Below are 20,667 nucleotides of genomic sequence, written 5' to 3'. Positions count from 1 at the left end.
GTGAGGGAAGCAAGAAATGAGACATTGCCCTTCTGGTCTCTGCTCCCAGTGGTATATATGCATTTAAGCAGTGAAACAGGAGTCAAAAGGCATGGCCCTCTCTTCCAGCAAGTGCCCTTGTCCTACCATTTTAGAGGCTGTTATTCTAATTTGGCAGGATGCTTAATGTTTTTACAGCCCTGCAGTCGATGACTGCAACAATCTTTTACTTAGTGACAGAACTACTCACCCTTCACGTGACAGATGATGGATGCTGTTCTGGCAGTGCCAATAAAGGACCAGGTAGAGAAAAGACCTGGACTCAGTAGTCTCCTCTAAGAATGTAGGTCAAGCAGCATAAACACAAGATTTGGCATTCCTTGAACATCACCTCTATCCCATTGCAGCATTTCTTTGTTAGGTGCTTACACCTAACTTGTCCTTTGTATGTTACTGAGGATCTGATATAATCAGAAGGTGCAAGGAGCATGGCTGCAGTGAAGACAGTTAAGCTGCCAAGGAAAACTTTCATTTAAAAAGGACAAAGCAAGCAAACAAATAATGAAGTTCACCTGTTTAAGCAGAGCTTTCCCAAAACTCTTGTAGAAAAGGACCAAGCAAAACATGCTGTTCCTCTCCAGGAATCACGAAATCTTTTGCTGTTCCAAAGTGTTATTAAACTGTCAACACCTAACAGAAAAAAAAAATCAAACACAATATACAAATATCAGTTACGTGGTTTGCATTTGATTTTTTCCATGATCTTTTCCGTGAGAAACAGAGAGAATCCCTTTGCTGAGGGGTAACATTTCCAATGAATGTATCATGGGAGAGATCATGAAGTCACCATTTTAATATTTTATTATTTTTATAGAGCCTAAAGTATAATTTCATTGCTACACATATATATCTTCCTCTTACTTAGGAGATAAGCAGTTATTTCCTCCTAAAGAAGCTGATAAAAATTAAAGTAATATATAGTTCAGTAGAAGTTTTCTTTCAAAATATTGAAGTTTTATTAAGAAAACTGAAAAAGTCTGACTTGTGCAAAAATATTCAACTTGGCTGCAACCGTAATTGAAAATTTGTCCTTCCTGGAGAAATTATTCATCTAATTGCTTGGAGACCACTTAATGCTGTAAAAGTTTTTAATTTTAACTACCCATTCAGTATAAAACACAGGGAAATAGCATAGTTATTCATATTCTTGGCCTTTTGCAGATACAATGTCTCCAGGTAGCACCTAACTCATGTGATTTGTACATGAAAAGTTCTGCATTAAAGAACACAAGCTGTTATTTCCGCTGCCATTTGGAGGAGAACAGTCTGCAAGAGACCCTGCAAACAAATACTGTTAGTCCCATGCCTGAATTTTTGAAGATTTGTGTTCATGGGATACAATAAAAATGAACTGCTGAGGGCATAGTTAATGGTTTCCTGGTGTCCTCATTTTTTATGTAAGCCAACTCCTTTGTCTTCCATAAGCTAACAGGACAATAACATTATTCAAAAGCATATCAAAGGTAAAGCGATGAGATCCTGGTAGTCAGTAGAATTTGCCACATAACACTGTTGTCTTATTATGGTTCTAGCAGAATAACGGTAATTTTGTAGTCCCCCTTCTTCTACTCTTTTAAAGACCTTCAATTATAATAGCCAAGAGGAAAAGAAAGATTCCTTCTTTAGGGTGACCCCTTACCACTGCTTGCCCACGGATGAGAAGGTCATTCCCCTTGGAGCAGCCTCACCTGCCCCCTCCATCATATCCTTCTGTTCCAACAGCCTCTTACGGAAAGAAGTGTCCAAACTACATCCCAAAAGCTAAGGTAAGATGCAACAGGAATATTTAAACCAGTTTGTAAGGAAATGTGCATGTTAGAATGAATTACTATTGCTGTGCCATACAAGGAAGATTTCACTTCCAGAGATGTTTTCACTGTCAATAGTGTTTGTGTTGTTTTTGCAGTTTCACAAATATGGGTATCTGATCTGGCACCCTAATGAGAGGGATTTCTGTTTTCTCCTGAGAATAAAATACCATAGGCTGTCTAGAGAGGGAGAAAAACTAACTCTTGAATGAAATACATCCATTAGCAGAATAAAATATGAGATTTTTTTTTTAAGGACCTTGTTTGTGACCCAACACCTAACATTTTTCTGCTGCCAAACTAGCCCTTGGCCTTTATATTCACCAGCTGTACACTGTGTTATTACTCTAGCATAAGAGCAGTTGTTCACAGTTTTAAGACATTCGGCATTTGCCAAATATACACTGCTGCTGTAAGATGTATGTGCATCCTCAGGATAGAGTTTCAGAAATTATAAGTCTGCAAAAGGAAAATCCCTCAGAATTAATTTTCCAAAGATGAAACAAAATACCAATTTCTGCCGTAGTGAGTTCCTTGTGTGGTAATGAAGACCAAGGAGACATAGTGGTTTTTTTTTTAGAGCAAAACTAAAATCATTTAAAGGTGCCTTACAATGCTATCGTAAAATATACCTCAGAGCCACCAGCTGCTCTAGAGAACATTTAAAAGTGAAGTAGCCATTGAAAAATCAGCAAAGATTACCTTTTTTTCTCCCCTGAGAGTCATTTTTCAGTAACAGACAGCAGCTGAATCACACAGTATCATCATAAAACTTATTATTCCATTATTATTTTGCTGAGCGTCAAGAATGCGTTCGGGGCATTATAGAATGTAAGCTAAGACACACTCCCTAACCCAAGGAGCTTACGTTCTAAAAATCCGTCTGATAAGATCTCATGTTGAGCAGGAACTGTTTGGGATAAACACTTTATATGGGACTTTATCAGGCAAAGCATGGCATTGGTTTTAGTTTTGTCATCTTCAATGAGTTAAAGTTCTGCAAAACCAAAAACTGTAGTAAATAGGAGACGGATTTCATTTTACCTAAACCCTGAAAGGATAGGATGAAAAGTTATAGATGAATGGATTCAGCTTTTTTCTCCTTATCTAGTGAAATGAAGTGTTAAAAATCAATATGATTTATGTTTTGCATTGCACTGTTTGGTGTAAGGTGGATTGAAAACCCACAAAATCTACTACCTTTGGATAGTGAACCCCTATACTTTAGAGGAAGCATTTTGGATAACTAGTAGTATTTTTGATTCCTATAAAATTGTGATTATTCTGAAATTTTGAAGAAAATATCCTACTTTCACATATGAATTCACTGAGCTCCTCAAATCACCTATTGATAACAGAGAGGAAAAGGAGGTAAGTGGTTGGCCACCTTTACCAGAACTTTGGCCTGACGCTTTCATGAACACTTTGCTTGAAAACACTTTGCTTGAATAGGATGTGTTTATGCATACTGGGGCTGTTGCAGAGGCTGATATACTTTTAAAAAACATCTCAGAGAAGTTACAGAGTCTCTCCCTCATGTTTAGATTTAATTCCTTTCAAACACTACAATATCTGTTCAGCTGTTCGTCCTGATAGATGTTTTTTCTTATCTTTCTTTTCTGCATGGGTTTACAGCCCATATTTTGTTCTGTTCATGAATTGGACCTTGTGATATTTGTTACTCTCCCAGACTCTGTCTAAACTCTGGAACTAAAGGGACAAGCAGTTGATCTAGCCAAATGTATGATATATGCTTAACCATATTTCCTAAGATGTTCCTTTGGTCATATCTGCAAGAACAGGTCAGAAGAGAGTTCAGTCTGACACTGCTTTAGAGTTTTCTTTTCCCTTTTCATTTTAAATGCATATGAAACGAAGTGGTGTAGATATATGCTTTGTTCTCTTAGTGGTATACCTTACTTAGTTTCATGTTTGCAGAAATATGAAAATGCTATGACTTGTACAGTTTTGCAAAAACTGCTACTCTCGTTTTGCTGTGTGTTGGTAAATTTAGCTCAAATAGGCATGCCAATGCAGATAGCTTAGGAACCTCAATTTTTTATATTTGAATATACCTCCTTCCATCTCCCTGTTATAGTTCCACACCTGTAAACAAAGATCTCCTCTGTCCAGGAACATGGCCTTTTTCTTTATACAGTTTCCAAAACGGTGGGTGCATTTAACAATTCAAGTTTTTAATTTTTGAGCTTATCCTTTATGGCTTTGAACACATGTAAAGAGCGTCTTACCCTGAGAATATGTGAAATGAGGTCTAGTGGTTTTACAGTCTATGGCTAGAGCAGCCATTGTACAGACAGGGCACAGTATCAGTATCAAAGCCAGCATCAGGACACAGGATTTAATATACATTTCCCTGATCTACAACAAAGGAGTCTGGCCTGGGATTAAAGACCAAGGTTTTCCCTGTCCTTTCATTCTATGAGAAGCAAAGTACTTTTTTCCTTCCTAAAAGTTAACTACATAAGTAGTTTGAATTCATCAGTGTGAAAATAAACCCACAGGAGTGAGAAAACAGGGGAAGGGTGTTTTAGTATTACCAGCTCTCACACTCTTATTGCAATTCTAGTAGTTTTGGAACTGGTCTTGCATTTTATTAGACAAATGCCAAAACATATATCACAACGTAAACTGTAAAAATGAGAGTAAAGGAAATAAAAATGGGAGTTAGAATGATACAAAGATGATGGGGTTTTTTGTCCTCATTGCACTATTTCTGATGCATTTGATAATAGTTAAGGATTCATTTCTCCCATTTGAAGAGCTTTTATTTTATTTAAGAATATATTAATCTTTCACTACGCTGTTTAACCTTTAATTGCAGCTTTCTTTAAAATTGGCACAAGCTTCAGTGATAGTGATGTTGTCCCGAAGAAGAGTTCTTTCACCCAGTGTGCAATGATCTGAAAAGCACACAGAGTCGAGATAGTTGTTTAATTCATTTCTGTGCAGAGATGGGTGCTAGGTGGTAATTCCACAAAGTTAGCACATCTAATTACTAGATAGCTTACAGTTTATACAGTTTAAGCAACAGTTATCAGTACAGTTTACAGCTACATTAAGTCAGCCTTGTTTCCATTGGTTTTGCTAGGTCTCATCTTCATTTAAAGTCCTCTTTTTCTACTACCTATGCTCTATGGGGAAGGGGCTTTGATCAGCAGGGGTCTTCCCTGCTTGTGGGTGAATTTTTTATTATGCTAATTAGGATAGTTCACCCATAGTTCAAGTAGTTCTCTCCTGTTTATCAACTGTTTTTGTTCTCTTCGGGTTTATTTGGGTACTTCCTTATCTGGTTGCCTTATAGTGTTGTCTTACTCCTTCCTTCAGGGCCTTGTTTTGTTAACTACCCGTGAAAAACTAAATAATGCCCTAATCTCCTTTTTTCCTCCCTACCTCCAACAGTGAAATCTGTAAAAAAATGTGCTTACATTTCCTGGCTTCGTTCATCTGTGCTATCTCATGAAATAGTCCTGTTCAAATTATAGAAAATTACACTCGGTCATTCAAAAACTAAAGCAAAGCGCAAATCTGAAACACATCAAGGATAATGTTGACTATCAAGAGAAACCTTTATGTGACAGGAAAAAAAAAGTTTATTGAAATGTACCACAGAGTGAAACTTTCTCTTAAATGAATGATTTTTTTTTAGACTCTTTACAGTGACAATTGCACCGTTGCTGATTTAAAAGTCAGCCAGTTGAGCAAAATTCATAAAAAGCTATCTTTTCACCTCAAACAAGACAGAATTTCTGCCCTATGTCCAGCATGGACTTGTGCACAATCAGGTTATGCTTAGGAAGGTTTAGTTTAAAAGAATAGGAATGAATGGCAGTACTTACGTTAGCAATGGCTATCAGTTTTCCTAACAGTATTTTTCAATGGATTTCAGAAGTTACGCTTGTTGATGCCCACCTTGCTAGATTCCATGGAAAGTGTGGTATCTTGCTAAATATCAGAGGGAAAAGGAGCTTTTAGAAGGTGATAGAAACTCTGCCATCAGGTTAGGCATGAAAATTTCTAATGATATTGTGATGTAATGGGGTACTCCGGTTACCCAATACCCCACTAAAATTTTCTGAGCGCTAAGTTTTGTCCATGCCGCTAGAAATGTCTCTTCCATGCACACTTAAATAGCATATAAATTAATTCAATTTCTTAATTTGCCCCTGGAGTGCACTGTGATTGAAAGACAACAGGAAGCTATAGGTGTCAGATGATTTACCAGACAGTTCTCAGACTTTTCATACGGCAGTGGCTTTTAAAAATTATATAACTATGTCTATAAACCTTTATTACTCTTCACATGGAGCCATAGCTGCTCAGATGAACTTACTTTGTTCTGTGTTCTGGCATATGTCTCCAGAACTGTCTATAAATCAAAGTCAATGCTTGATGATTTCAAATAATATTTTAATGCTTATATGGTACAGTTACAAAGATCCCTACATGGAGTTTTCTGCTGTTTGTGCAGCGTTGCTCTCAGTCGTCACTGGCCATCACATGTTGGAATGTCTCCACCTGGAGGCACAGAATCACAATGAGGTCTCTGAAAAACTGAACGGATGGTTGGTGCTGTGATCTTACCCTCTCCTTATGTCTTAGCCATTGCTTCACTCACCCACACTAATCTCAAAACTTTCCTTTACCTCATTACGCTCAGAGTGTTAGGAGATTGGCTCAAACCAAAGGAGCCAGTAATGTGGTTTCCCACTACAATATATAAAATCCCCATGGCTGCACAGATTGTCATTTGAGAACTAAATACCAACCTTGTTGAAGTTAATGTTTAAATTCTCATTGATTTTAATGAGGTCAGAATTGAGCCCTACGGACTTAAAAGGAAAAAAAAAAAAAAAAAAAAAAGCTTAATCTCCCTTTTAGCCTGGACGGCAAGGTTTTTAAGGATTCTCCAAAGCATCGGTGCAAGAGCACTTTATCCCATAGTAGAGTTTATGTCAGTTGGTGCAGCTGTACAAAGATTGCTTTGAGTCAGATGCCAGGAATTAGTTGGAAATGAAGTGTCGCTCAGCTAACCATGTCACTTGTTCAGCCCAAAAGCCAAAAAATATTCTGATACTTTGCACAGAAGGGGAATAATATTTTGTGCAGGGTTCACATTTTCTTCTCTTTCAGGTCACACCAGCTGAATCTGAATGACATCTTGTTTAGTTGTTCTACGTAATTTTGGAACACCTAAAGTTCTTTAGTTTTGTCCCTATGCATCACTACAGTGAGTTTTAGAAAAAAAATAAGTATTTGGGTGGAGTAGGTACTGATGTAGTTAGATTTCAAGTAAAGAAAGCATGTTTTCAACCACAATCAATTCCTAACCAGCCGGTTTCATTCAACTGTCATCTGTGGTATGCTTTGATACATTTAACAAGCTGTCTCTGTCATAACCACAATACCTTGGATTATGACCATTTTTACATTTATCAGCACGTTGCACCTAACTCAATTTTTTTGCTATAAGAGCAAGACACAAGGAGGAAGAACAACTTTCTCTGTATAACACAAACATCTGGGAGCTTGCAGAGCTTCAGAACACTCTATATTAGTTTGTTATTAAAAAATGTATATATAGGAATTGTAAAAATGGGGCTGAAAGATACATTGAATTCATAACAGATGCAACATAAAATGGTACTGTATTTTCTCAAGCAGAAAGGCAGGACAAAGCCGAAATCCAATCAACAAAAACAATGCAACTTTGTTCAGGTTCTCCATTTAGTAGCTTTGATAATCCTTTAAGTTCATATAACAGGTTAGCATAACAAGTACGGCATTTTAGACATGTGTCTGGAATGCAGAACTCCACACTCAAGCACAAGGGATACTTTTCCAAATCCACTGTGGCTGCCCCTACCAGCTCTTTAGAAGTGGGGTGAATAAATAATTTTTTAAAGGCTGTATGAATTTTCGGTTACTCACAAGGAAGATGATTCACGAGGCTAATAAGAACACCCAGAAAAACCTCTGAAAGATCAACACATGTGGACCTAGCGGAAGGATAGATTGTCAGCTCTTTTGGATTTCACTGATCAACCACTGCAAAAAATATTACTTTAAGTCGTTGTCCTCTTCTCTTAATAAGTATCCATGAAAACAAAACCTAAAAAATATAATGAGTTTTGCAATTTCTTCTGCGTTCCCAGGCTAATTAATAGGGAGAAAAGGCAAAATGGATGGATTCACTCTTTTTCCTTTATAATTTTTAGTTTCACCATCTGATCGAATGAAAACAATTTGAGAGTAAAATGGAAGTAGAATGTAACTATATCATAATGAAATCTATGTCAGACAAAAATATACATAGCAGAACCATCCTCAAGAAAAAGAAAACACTATGAAAACTAAAAGGAGGAAAGTAAGAATCAGAACAAAGGGAAATTAAGGACCTGAAGTGATAAAAACCTTCTTCCACTCATCTAGTTATCCATAGAACAACGCTGCAGTCAACAAAACATTTGAGATCCATTTGCTAACAGCCAGGAAGGAAGGAAGAAAGGAAGGGAAGAAGGATATCAGTAGTAATGCTGATTTTTTTGGTAATAAATCAAGACTTTATGATTCACAACTAATCTTTTAGTTTTACAGCTACACAATCCTTTTAATTTTTCTTTAGAAATAAATGCATAGCATGTATCAATGGAGGAAGCTAAGACAGTATAAGACACATTTTTAGCAGAGGTTGGTGAACACCTAATCTAATTTATGTGAATTGTGATAGACCAATTTATTGACATAAGACTTCATAGAATTTATCTTATGAGTACAAAAACACTCAGAGAATTCACTATAGTATAATCCTGAATCCAGCAATAACTATGTGCTTAACTCCTCCTCCCTTTAGTGTTAATTTAAGCACATCCTCTCGAGAATATTCCCAAATTCGCCAGACTGCCAGTTGTTTGGCAGAGACTGCCAGCACTACTCTAGTGCTAAACTAATACCTTTTTCTATAGAATCTAAGGGCTGTCCGGGCTCTTTGACTTAAAACTCTGGAGTTTTTTCTTTCTCATATTTCTACCCTAAAAAAAAAAGGTCAAAAATTCTAAGCTACTTTTTTTAACTAATTGTTGAGAGTTTTACTTAATCAATACTTAGTCATTCTGTTTTTCAAGTACGCTCATACGAAACATAATATTTCCTCAAGTGCAACATGAGATACACTTTCTTGCTATGGGCCTCAGCAGTTCCTCCATGCTCACGGGGTTTTGTACCTGCTGCTCTCAAAAACCTTTACCCTAGGAAACCTTGTCTTTCGTGAGCCCATGGGACTGCTTAAATTTCAAGTACTTTCCGTCAAATGTATAGAGAACAAATACAGTATGATATGGTTTGCTTATTAATTTGGGTTTTTCTGCTCTCTCTTGCTTAATTAAGCTTTTGAATAAGAGAAAAGTCCCTAGTGTATTTCACATTCCGACCAAAAATCTATAATTGTTTGTATATAAAAGCAATTGAAAATCAACATCTCAGGGGTCTCCAAACAGCATAAATAATGTGAGACTTTGCCCCCTAGACAGCTATCAATTTTTAAACTGGAACAAAATGACAGATGATCAGATCAGATCAGAAAAAACTAATTTAGTTTTCTTTAGTCCAATCTACCTGCCAATCTGTTACATTTGCCAAACATAAATAAACACTTCATTCCTCTTTTTCCTTTTTTTATTTTTTGTCTCTATGTAGCACACTCTCAAATAGCCATGCACATGTCTATTGAAAACATAATTTATTTGAACACAGTTTAGATGGTCGATTCAGCAAACAGTTCCTTGGGAAAACTGTAGACAATATGTTAGCATACAGACCTACAAACGTCCTTAAATGACCAGGTTAAGCGTATGCTAGTGCTTGGAAAGTAACTATCCTTTCTGTGCAGTAAATGGGAAAGGTTCACGGTGCTGGCTCTCAGGAAGAATCATATACGTAACATTAATGATATTATTTGATTTGCTTGTTTCTGATTTGTTTTCAGCTGTATTCACAGTATGCTAGATATAATTCCTGCTATTAAGTAATTACACTGTAAAATACTGCTAAAATGTATATATCATCTTTCCAGATACATATATAGAGAGATTTTTTTTTTACACTGAAATTAGACCATCCGTGGTCTAGAATATTCAGTTAAAATATGCAAACAATCTTTCCTCTGTCCTGCAGTAGCATCATCCAGTAACTATATCACATTGAGGTAGATTGTTCAGAAAATGTTGAGATATTTGTATAGGAAGGGTCAATTAATTGCTATCAGAAGTTAATTAATTTGAGGGAATGAGAAGTCAATTTGAACTAAAAATGGAATGTTTGTATTTGGAAAAAGTCAAGCCAGAATTTTTTTGGCAGTGTCAATACTTTGCTTTCTTTTTTTTTTTTCCCCTCGGATCAGAAGTTTTTTGAAATCGACCCATTCCTGAAAAGCCTCGGTTTCAACAGCTTGCCATTTTCCAAAGGAAAATGTTTCATCCCGACATTCTCCAACAGCTCTAAACATTTCTCTAGTGTTAGGCCAGCACACATGGGAAGTGTTCATTTCCACTGACTGCATGAAAAATTGGTTTCAGGACACAGATGTTTGCAGTACAATAAAACTACTAATTTATATTTGAGTATTAACTTCTTTCCAGATCTTCCACTATGGAAAAGTGTACTTTCTCCCATTTTCCACCTTCCCTCTTTATGACAACAGTGGTTTACTTCTCATGCCAGAGTTGTAGGGTCATTAAGAACCCAAGTTAAACAAATCCTGAACTTTTCAAAAGTTTTATCAGAAAGACAACTTTTCCATATTAGCAAAAATAAAGAATTCAAGATTCCACCTATTCAGTAAATTACATTTTACTTTATGAGTACCTGCTAAGGAATAAAGCGAAAGAAAGAGGGGTTATGCCATACCACAGGTCAGTTCTATAGTCCTTGTAGTCCTTAACAATCCTAGATATTTCACATTTCATTCCACTAATAGTGAGCGATGTCAGTTCCTGAAATAATGGTCCCAGCTTCAATAGTTGTTTCACATTTCTCAAGGAAGACATTGAAACTATATTTTTTTCCATCTCCTGCGTGGTGCAGAGCCTTAAGATTGTGATTTGAAGTGTCTTTCAACTGCTCAACTATATTTAGACTGGTTTTTTTAAATGATAGTCTTGTTAGGCATTTAATGCTTAAAAACACGTAACAATGCTTAGGGTGAAACCCTTGACACAGAGATGCCACTAGAAATTTTGCCACTGATTCAGTGAAGTCAGGATGATCTTATTAATTTTCCTCCTGGTAAAAAAAGGGGGGCCTCAACAGATGGAAAATATTTTCCTCCATTTCTCTATTTCTCTAGCCAAGAGAATGGCAACTTACCACATAGTGAGGTACTGACACAAATATCCTTCAGTGGACAAAATTTCATTGTTTCAAATCATTACCATATGCCCTTTCCAACCTCTGACAGTTGACTTTCCAATTTTGTGCAGGTATGAAGTCCCACAAAGCTATGCAACTGCTTTTGAACTTCTATTAATTTGGGTCTTTTATATTCTTTTTCAGAAACTTTCTCACAGAAAACAAATATAACTGACAAACCCTGTATCTGATGCAAGGTAGAACAGGTGAGGTTCCAAGTTTGTTCAGAAATCAGGCTTTTTACTCCACATCTCTGATACCGAGGTGACATCTTTGTCCACTGTCATTTCTGGGGAAGCTCAGTGACTGTGCCAGGAAGTTCTGTTTTTGTATATTGACTTCTCTAAGACTATTTCAAAAACGATCCTGCAGTGAACAACTTATTCTCTGACCTTCAGGATAACTTTTAATACATGGAGCTACCCTGTGACTTTTTCCACAGCATCACCACTTTTTACAAAATACTGTTCTACATCACACTCATAAGACCTTCTCTACCTGTAGGATGGTCCAGAGTCTCATGTGCACACTACATCAGTGATTTGACAAAAGTGAAGCCCTTGTGAGGACTACTAAATTTGAGAATTGCTGCAGCATCCATCTCTTTTCCTGCTAGATCATCTCTTCAGGCCTGAGGGATAAACCTGTAATCCAAGCAAAGACAACATCACTCTTAGTCAGGCTCAGTTAAGTCCATTCAACAGTGTCAATGTGATATGCCAGGCATTTCACTGCTGCTGCATCATTAACAGGCACTGTGTATGCTTTCAAGAGCAATAAGTAGAATTCAAATTAATTTGGAATCTGATGGACTTTCACGCTTTCCATATAATCATAGTGCAAGCTGTGTGCTGAGGAGCTGCATTATTTCTACATTATGTCGAGAGCAAGCTGATGCCAATTTTACAAGCACCTCACAGTTATATTTTACCTTAAAAAACAGGGAGGAAGTTACTGATGTGCAAGAAAATCAGTGAATGTTCTGCAACACTCTTCCCATTGTTTTATACTTCACGGACAACGATTGTTATACATTGAATCAACTTAGCAAAGGTTACTTGCTGGATGCAGATCTCTTTTCCATCAGGCAGAACTGTGCAAGATCCATTTCATCTACATTTAGCTGCCTGTAAAGTATGTTTCTTTAGTCAGTCTCCAAAACTGCTTTGGCAGTCGGTGGAAACAGATAGGAACTTTCAAAAGATTATTCTTGCTATCTGAGACACTGATCTTAAGAGGCAGCAACTTGTCATTTGGAAGTGATCATTGACTAATAAGGAAAAATAGAAAACCTTAGTTAGATACCTAACTTTTAGGAAGCTCTGCAAAGTTGTTACACACTCTATTACTTCCTTCTTATAAACAGCAGGATAACAAAGGCAATATATCATCCAAACAAAATGATTCTTACCATCCCTGCTTTGACAGACAATTGCAGAGCTTTTTCACCTCTCCAGATGATCCTACAAATATATCAGGGTGACATTGTATGCACTGCCATAAGCTCCCTCTAGCAATGTACACATTCGGGCTTTAACAGGCAGTAACAAAGTCATAGCTCTGCTGTATTCAGTGTAGTGCTTCCATTTTACCTTTGCTGGAATCTCAACACATGCACAGACATTTTTTTTCTTCCATTAACTGGAGGCGGTTTTATAGTTAACTGCAGAACAAATCTATTCATTCTTGAACTGAAGACCAGAACAGATTCTGTCTTGTAGATTACCATGGGAAAATGACTCTCCAGATGTAGAAAATAGCTATAGATTTAATTGCTTCAAAATGATATCGAGGACATACATACAAAATAATCTGCACATTTAAGCTACAGTGAGAAATCATTTGAACAAATTAGAAAATTGTCAAGAAGTTATGTTACATGAGGCAAAGTTTCTTTCTCAGGTCTCCTACATGCATTCCAATATTGTTGGAGGAGGCAATCTTCCCCTAATTTTCAAGGGCACAAAGAAATTCCAGATGGCAATAGCCTAAATATGAATGAAGTCCAGATATAGACCAGAGGGAAACCTGCAATCACAAAACGATCAGACATGATTCCACTACAGTCCTGCAGTTAATGCCTCACTGATTCATCACATTCTGAATGAAGCTATTTCCACAGATGTTTTGAGCGGGGAGGCTCAGGGGACTAATGGCCAAGTTGCAGGGAACATGGAAGTTCCTGCAGTGCCAGGTGGACATCTCCAATCCATAGACAGTTCCTCAGAGGCTATGTCCTTCCCTGCTACTTTAGCCATTTCTTTAGCCATCTTCACTGTGAATCCCTTTCCTCTTTGCTCTCTGCAGTATTACCATTATTAACAGAAGCTTTTGTACCATTTCGATCTACTTTTGGAGATTCTGAATTATCATTTTGTTTTTGCTTATTTGTCTTTTCAAATAAGTTCTCATTCTATCGCAAAAGGTTGGTAAGTCTCTGAGATGATGGTTGTCCTTGTCCTCATTACATCATGGAACATGGATTTCACATTACTTTTACAAGCAGTAATTTCTGTTGACTGGATTTACAGATAAATTATAATCCAAAACTCTAATTACATTCCATGTATTCATTACAAATCTAAATTCTAGCTAAGTGGTTCCATCCAGCTTTCCCAAACATTGACTTAGATGCACAACCATTATTTTCCAGCTCACACTACTTATGAAGCATCTATTACTGTAATTGCAAAAGAGTAATCTCACAAAACAATTTTTTTATAAACTGTTTTCCTGGATGAAGTTCTTGCGGAAAGCAAGGAAATTTCTTTCCAAAAAGTCTTTCTCCAGGACATCTATAAAAAAAAGTAGGAGACATTGTTGTTTAAAATTATGTACATATATATCTCCTATATCATCCACCAAACCTTACCACCACCTCTCATGTACTATTAAATGCTGTACTAAACCCACAGATTCTTCAGCAAATGTCCTGAAGCTTCACTTTCTTTTAAATTGGCTGTAAAAGTTAATATATTATTTTACTTTCCACAGATCTGACTTGAATTGCCTAAACTTCATAATCTTTCATGCTCTATCATCTATAAAGCTGGATTTAGTTTCAATAGCATTCCAGTCATTTTAATGCAATGACTCCCTACAATGTCTCATTTTCTCTAGCGTATTTTTCTGTTTTAAAATATATTATTTTGCCAAGATCACTATGGTGTGAGCTATTGGAGACAGCCACTCAGATATAAAACCACAATATATGATTTCCAGCCATATAGAGCTTACAATTATTGGCAAGAAATTCCAGATGAAGATGTTACTTATCTCAAAACAAACAAATAAACAAAAAATGCCAAGAAAAACACCAGAACACCATAAAAAATTGTCTGGGACAAGGTCTGAAAAAAAGAGCAGCCCTCACAATGTTCAAAAACTTACTCTATTGTGTGGTGGGTTTGTTTTTAAAATTTATAAAAGAACATTATACATCTATATAGGAACATGTAAAGCAATCTTCTAACTACCTAGTGTGATTCAGCTACTATGAGTTTGTCTTCTAATGTAGTAAGGTTTAGGTTCACAAAGGCATTAGACACCTAAGTTTCATTTTTAGTGAAATAGATACAAAATGCTCCATGAGTTAGAAAGACTTTATCACTAAACGTCCATTCGTTTCTAGTGAAAGTGGTCTGTAATTCCTCAGTCCTTACAGGTCCCAATTACAGGTCCTTCAGTAATAGAAATGAATATAAAAGAAAAGGTGCTGGATCCACTGAATTTGAATTCAATTTGAATTCAAGTATCTATACTTACCAACAAATACAGAAAAGGGATGGCTAATTTCAGTTAATTTTTCATTTTCTTTCACAGAATCACAGAATAGTTTGGGGTTGGAAGGCACCACTGGAGATCATCTGGTTCAAAGCTCCTGCTGAAGCAGGGTCAGCTACAGCAGGTTGCTCAGGGTCATATCCAGTTTGGTTCTGAATATCTCTAAGGATGGAGACCCCACAAGCTCTCTAGGTAATTTATCTCAGTGCTCAGTCATCTTCATTGTAGTATTCTCTCACATGCAGGTGGAATTCCCTGTGTTTCAGCCTATGCCCATTGCCTCTTGCCCTGCCATCGAGCACCACAGAGAAGAGTCTGGCCCCATATGCTTTACATCCTCCCATCAGGTATTTACACACATTGCTCAGATCCTCCTGAGCCTTCTTTTCTCCAGGCTGAACAGTCCCAGCTCTTGGTCTCTCCTCATATGAGAGACGCTCCAGTCCCTTCATCGTATTTGTGGCCCTTCCCTGGACTCACTCTGGCAGGTCCAGGTCTGTCTTGTACTGGGGAGCCTAGTACCAGACCCACCTCTCCAGATGTGGCTTCATCAGAGCTCTGCAGATGGGAAGGATCACCTTCCTCAACCCACTGGCAAAGCTCTGCCTAGTGCAGCCCAAGACACAGTAGGCCTTCTTTGCCCCGAGGGGACATTGCTGGCCCATATTCAACTTAATTCCCAGGTTCTTCTCTGCAAAGCTGCTTTCCAACCGGTTGGCCCCCACCCTGTACCGGTGCATGGGATTTTATTCCTCCCCGTGTGCAGGGTTTGGCATTTCCCCTGTTGAACTTCATGAGGTTCCTCTCTGCCCGTCTCTCCAGCCTGTCAAAGACCCTCTGAATGGCAGCACAACCATCTGGTGCATCAGCACTCCTCCCAGTTTTGAATTATCTGAGAGCTTGCTGAGGGTACATTTGGCCATCCAGATCATTAATGAAGCTATTAAACAGTACTGGTCCCAGGAGCAACCCCTGAGATACATCACTAGTAACTGGCCTCCAGCCGGACTTTGTGCCACTGACCACAATCCTCTGAGCCCAGCAGTTCAGTCAGTTTCACCTCACTGTCCATTCGTCTAGCCAATACTTCATGATCTTGCAGATGAGGATGTTGTGGGAGACAATGTCAAAAGCCTAACTGTCCTCAAGGTAAAGAGCATCCACTGCTCTCCCCTCACCTACCAAACCTCACTGTAGAAGACTCTCAGACTGTTGAAGAATGGTTTCCACTTCATAAATCCATGCTTACTACTCCCAATCACCTTCCTGTCCTTCATGTGTCCGGAAACAGCATTCAGGATCAGTTGTTCAATCACCTTCCCAGGGACTAAGGTGAGGCTGACTGGCCTGCAGTTCCCTGGATCCTCCTTCTTGCCCTTTCCTGTACATATATATGTATAACTACATGTCTGTGTGTGTGTGTGTATATCTATATAAGAGTGTATTGTCTCTCTATAGCACCTTCATGAAACTTGTTCATTGCTGGTCACTGAAAAATAGTTAAAGAAAAAAGGAAAAAAAATACAGCCAGCCAAATATGCATACTTTTTCCAGTCTAATATCCATGGACATTTTTGTTGTTGCATACAAATCTCTAATAGAAAGCAGACAGACATATTGCTAAAGCTCTTCACATGCTAATAAACATAATTCAAGCTGCCATTACATCACTTCCCAGCAATATAAACACTTCTTATTACAAGGGCCAGATTCAGGGACACTGCCTACATTAAAAAGTACCTACTCTGCAAGTAAGCTCATTCATTTAATGTAGTGAGGTATAAAGAAGAGCTATCAAAGAGTCTGAATCTGTCCCCTTGTAATACTAGCTTAAGGGGGTCAATGTTGTTCAAAAGATAAACTATTCTGCCATACAGTTTCGTATTACAGATTTACTTCTGGGTGATATCACAGCACTTTTCGTGATGCTTGGAAACCGTTCCTGAGTCTTTGCAGAACGTCTGTACTGGGAAATCACAGCCTGACAAAAGAAGAGGCTTTGCAGCCTTGAAATGTACAGAAAACAGATCTAATTAAGGACTTGCATTTGCATTTATAGCCTACCTACTGCTATGGAGGGTCTGTAGCTAGCTATTCCACCCTATTTAAACATTGAGAATGAACCATGGATCACAGGCATTCTTTTACAGTAGCTTTCCCTCACCAGCTTGGAAACAGCTACCGTAGGTTTGACAGGTCAGCCCACACCAAACCACCAGAGCAGACTGACACACAGGCAGTACAGTATTATAATAGGAGCTGAGTGAATGTTTCTTTTCCCCTACAAGTAGTTCATTCATTGAAATCAACAGTTTTGTGACCACATCATTTCTTCAACAAATTTATTGGGAAATTCATTCATCAATTTGGTAAGCGGTTCTGAATGAGGATAAAAAAGGTTTTACTATTTGTTTCCAAGTAGTGTATTGAGACCAAATGTAGTTTTGTTTAATTTCTAAATATTTTTAGAAGTAAAAGAAACCCAAATGAACAATATCATTTCAGGCAAAGAGAATGTTTTGGTAAGCTGGAACAAAAGTGTTGAGGATCTCTGTTTTAGAAAGTAGATGGAAACTTTTTTCACTCTGGATCAGTGGAAATTACATGTCAAGTGTGTTTGGGTTTATACACCTAACCGAAAAAATCAGTTGTTTGCACAGCTGTATACTAGGAGGCCTAGAAGAGCTCCTGGCAAATTCAAAGAGGGCTCTTGGTATCCTCATTTTTCACCATTCCTTACATCTCTCAGCCAAGCCTCTTCCATCAGCGTTTCTCTCAGAATTGGGGCCTTGCTGCAGGTTATCACATCAAAGCCTTATCTAAATATTGCAAAATCTTTTCTGCCCAATATGTGACACCCAAATGTGGAATGGAATTTCTTATATATCCACAGAAGTAAAAATCTCTCTGAAGTTCTTCTCATGCCTGAGAGATCCTTTCCTATGGCAAAGCAGTGGTAGTTGCCCATTTCCATTCTGAGAGCTTCCTCCTCTCCTGCCACCCTGACCATTTCAAATCTCTCTGTTCCTCTTCCTGCAAAGCATCAAATGCCCAAGGTTTGACTGTACTTGGAAAACTGTGCCTAGCAACACAACCTGTCATCTCACACTTGAAGATTTGTAACACTAGCCTTTTCTATACAATTGCTAGTGGTAGCCACAACAAGTGCTTTCATGGTTGTTCCCAGTGATCCATCCCACTAGAGATTACCTCTCCAGGAATATCTAACCTCATTAAAGATGCTTACAATTTTCATTAAAAATCATCATTATGAATATAGGAAAAAAAACTGACACCAGCTCCATTATCTGTGCAGTGATGCCCTTGCGTTTTGGCTGTTTTATAGTTTTCCAATGTTCTCTTGGATCTGCCTATTTTCTCTCATCTCTTTTTTAGGTTGCAGGTATTTGAATTTTTGTAATCAGGTATCTCATATACTGCAGTCCTAACACAGGCCCCTGGGCATTCTGATAGCAGTAATAGTCATTATCAGCATTATAGGCCAAATGTCTGTGTGCAGAGCCTTGCTATTCTCGGTGCCAGGCCACTGCAAAAATAGTCACCAACTCGTATTCTTTTGTTACTGTTTTCTTATCCTATTTCCTTTCCCCATCTTGCAGCAACTTTGTTCCACTACATAGAACAAAGTAAGACTGCAAAACTTTGGCAGCAATATCACCTTTATATGCTTCTCTTTTCTGGGGCAGGTAGAAACTGAGAGTCCACAAACGCATATTATGTATGCAAAAACATGCCTTTTTCACACACAAAGCAGTGTTCATGTTATTTGAGCTGACTGAATCCTGAGTTAAATGTCTATTCCTAAAGAGCATTGTCCATAGAAGTTTTTAATCTGTGTTAAGGGAGGGATGTTTTATAGGAACACATAACAACTTTTTAGCTGGCAGGTATTATAGCTGGAAAGAAAGATCACTGGGAAAGCTAACGCAAAAGCCTATGTTCCTCTGGGTGGAACAAACCAGGTTGTTACGTTCCTGCAGGTGGAACCAAACAGCTCTATTATGGTGCTTAGCTTAGCACTTAGCACTATCTCACGAAACACCTATATGCCCTGTCTAGCCAACAGATGACATAACCCTCCTGGATGATTTGCAATCAGCCTACTTTGCTTATGTGCATCCCTACTCTTTCCTGACGTGCATGGGGAAAATTACGTGTTCCCAGAATTAAGCAGTTAAATGAGACGGCTATCTCTTCCGTTTACGGCACAGGCAACTAGTAGTAAAAGCTGGTGGTCTACAGCCACTGTCTCATGTCTTCTCATGAAGAATACCCAGCCAATCAAGCGGCAGTGGCAGTGTTACCCCTGTTGACCCTTTTGCAGAAAAGACTCACTCGAGGATTAGGAGACCCTGTGATGTACACAACCTAATTACTTACCAGGCTCAGGCCAGACTGTGGAAAAGGTGCTCTACATCTTCTTTTGAAGCCATGACAATTTGAGGGCAAGCAAGCAGTAGTTGTGGAGTCAAGGAAAGAGCACGTAAAACAATGTGGTCCTAGTCTACTAGTTTGAATGCTCAAATTTGACATGGGGGACCTTGAACTCCGGTTTCTGCTCTTGTTCTTTACCTAATAATGATCTAGAGAAAGATGAATATACCTACCAGGGAGGCAGGCTGGAAATCAGGTTCTTTTCACTCTCAGCTGTGTGTCTTAACCTCCAGCTATTTAACCATTTTCCCCTTGTTTAATCTTCTCCTAACCAAAAATACGACAGAGAAAAACAAAAGTGAAAGCAGGAATGAAGAAATAGATGTTGGATTGCGAGTTCTACTGATATTACTAAAACCACAGTGATTCTATTATACATACTTTTCACTACTGTGTGACCTTGAGGTGTTGAATTTTGAACTGCATTCCCTACATTTATATGTTAATGTTCATAAGTTTAGCTAGCACAGGGGAAAGCTTGAAATATATATTTCAGGAGAAAAAGAGTAACCTTCTAAAACCGAAGACTGGCCTGCTAAAAAGCGGACATGTGAAGATCTCTTGCACTTACCCAAATTTAGGTCTGGTATATTAATCAAAGTATTTCCACTTCTTTTTTATACAGCAGTACCTCAGTTTGCACCACTACTGAATGTTTCCCTTTAAAATGGTAAAAGATAAACTTTGAATAAAAATTAAGTCTGAGATAGTGTATAAAGAGTATTTTCATTTATGGAGCTGGTTACTTAACTAGAAAGAGCACTTGCTACAATGAATGTCAGGTGTTCAGGAAGCCTGAAATTGCTCCCTTCTCATCATACTTTGTTTCTGTCATTTGTTGCCATATCAAAAAGTCTAGCAGTCAGAGAAAAAGAACTATTTATAGTTCATAAAAGGCCCAACTTCCTCTGCAGTTTTTTACAGTGACCAGTGTCAATGTTAGAGCATTAACTAGTGGGTCTGATCCAGTCCGTTAATTTCTGGATTGCTCAAGCAAAAATAAATAAATAGGTAAATAAAGTTAATTTGAGCTGCCTGCTGTGTTAGGGAAAGTACTCTCTAAAAGGAAGAGGTGAGGAATCCTTTTCCTCCCACCTGCTTAATTTTCTTGATTAGGATATTTCTGCCTGCTTCCTTTCTTTAGACAGAAGAGCCCCGT

This window comes from Struthio camelus, chromosome 3 (assembly GCF_040807025.1).
Source record: "Struthio camelus isolate bStrCam1 chromosome 3, bStrCam1.hap1, whole genome shotgun sequence".
Taxonomy (NCBI): Eukaryota; Metazoa; Chordata; class Aves; order Struthioniformes; family Struthionidae; genus Struthio; species Struthio camelus.
Note: the sequence above shows the minus strand (reverse complement) of the source record.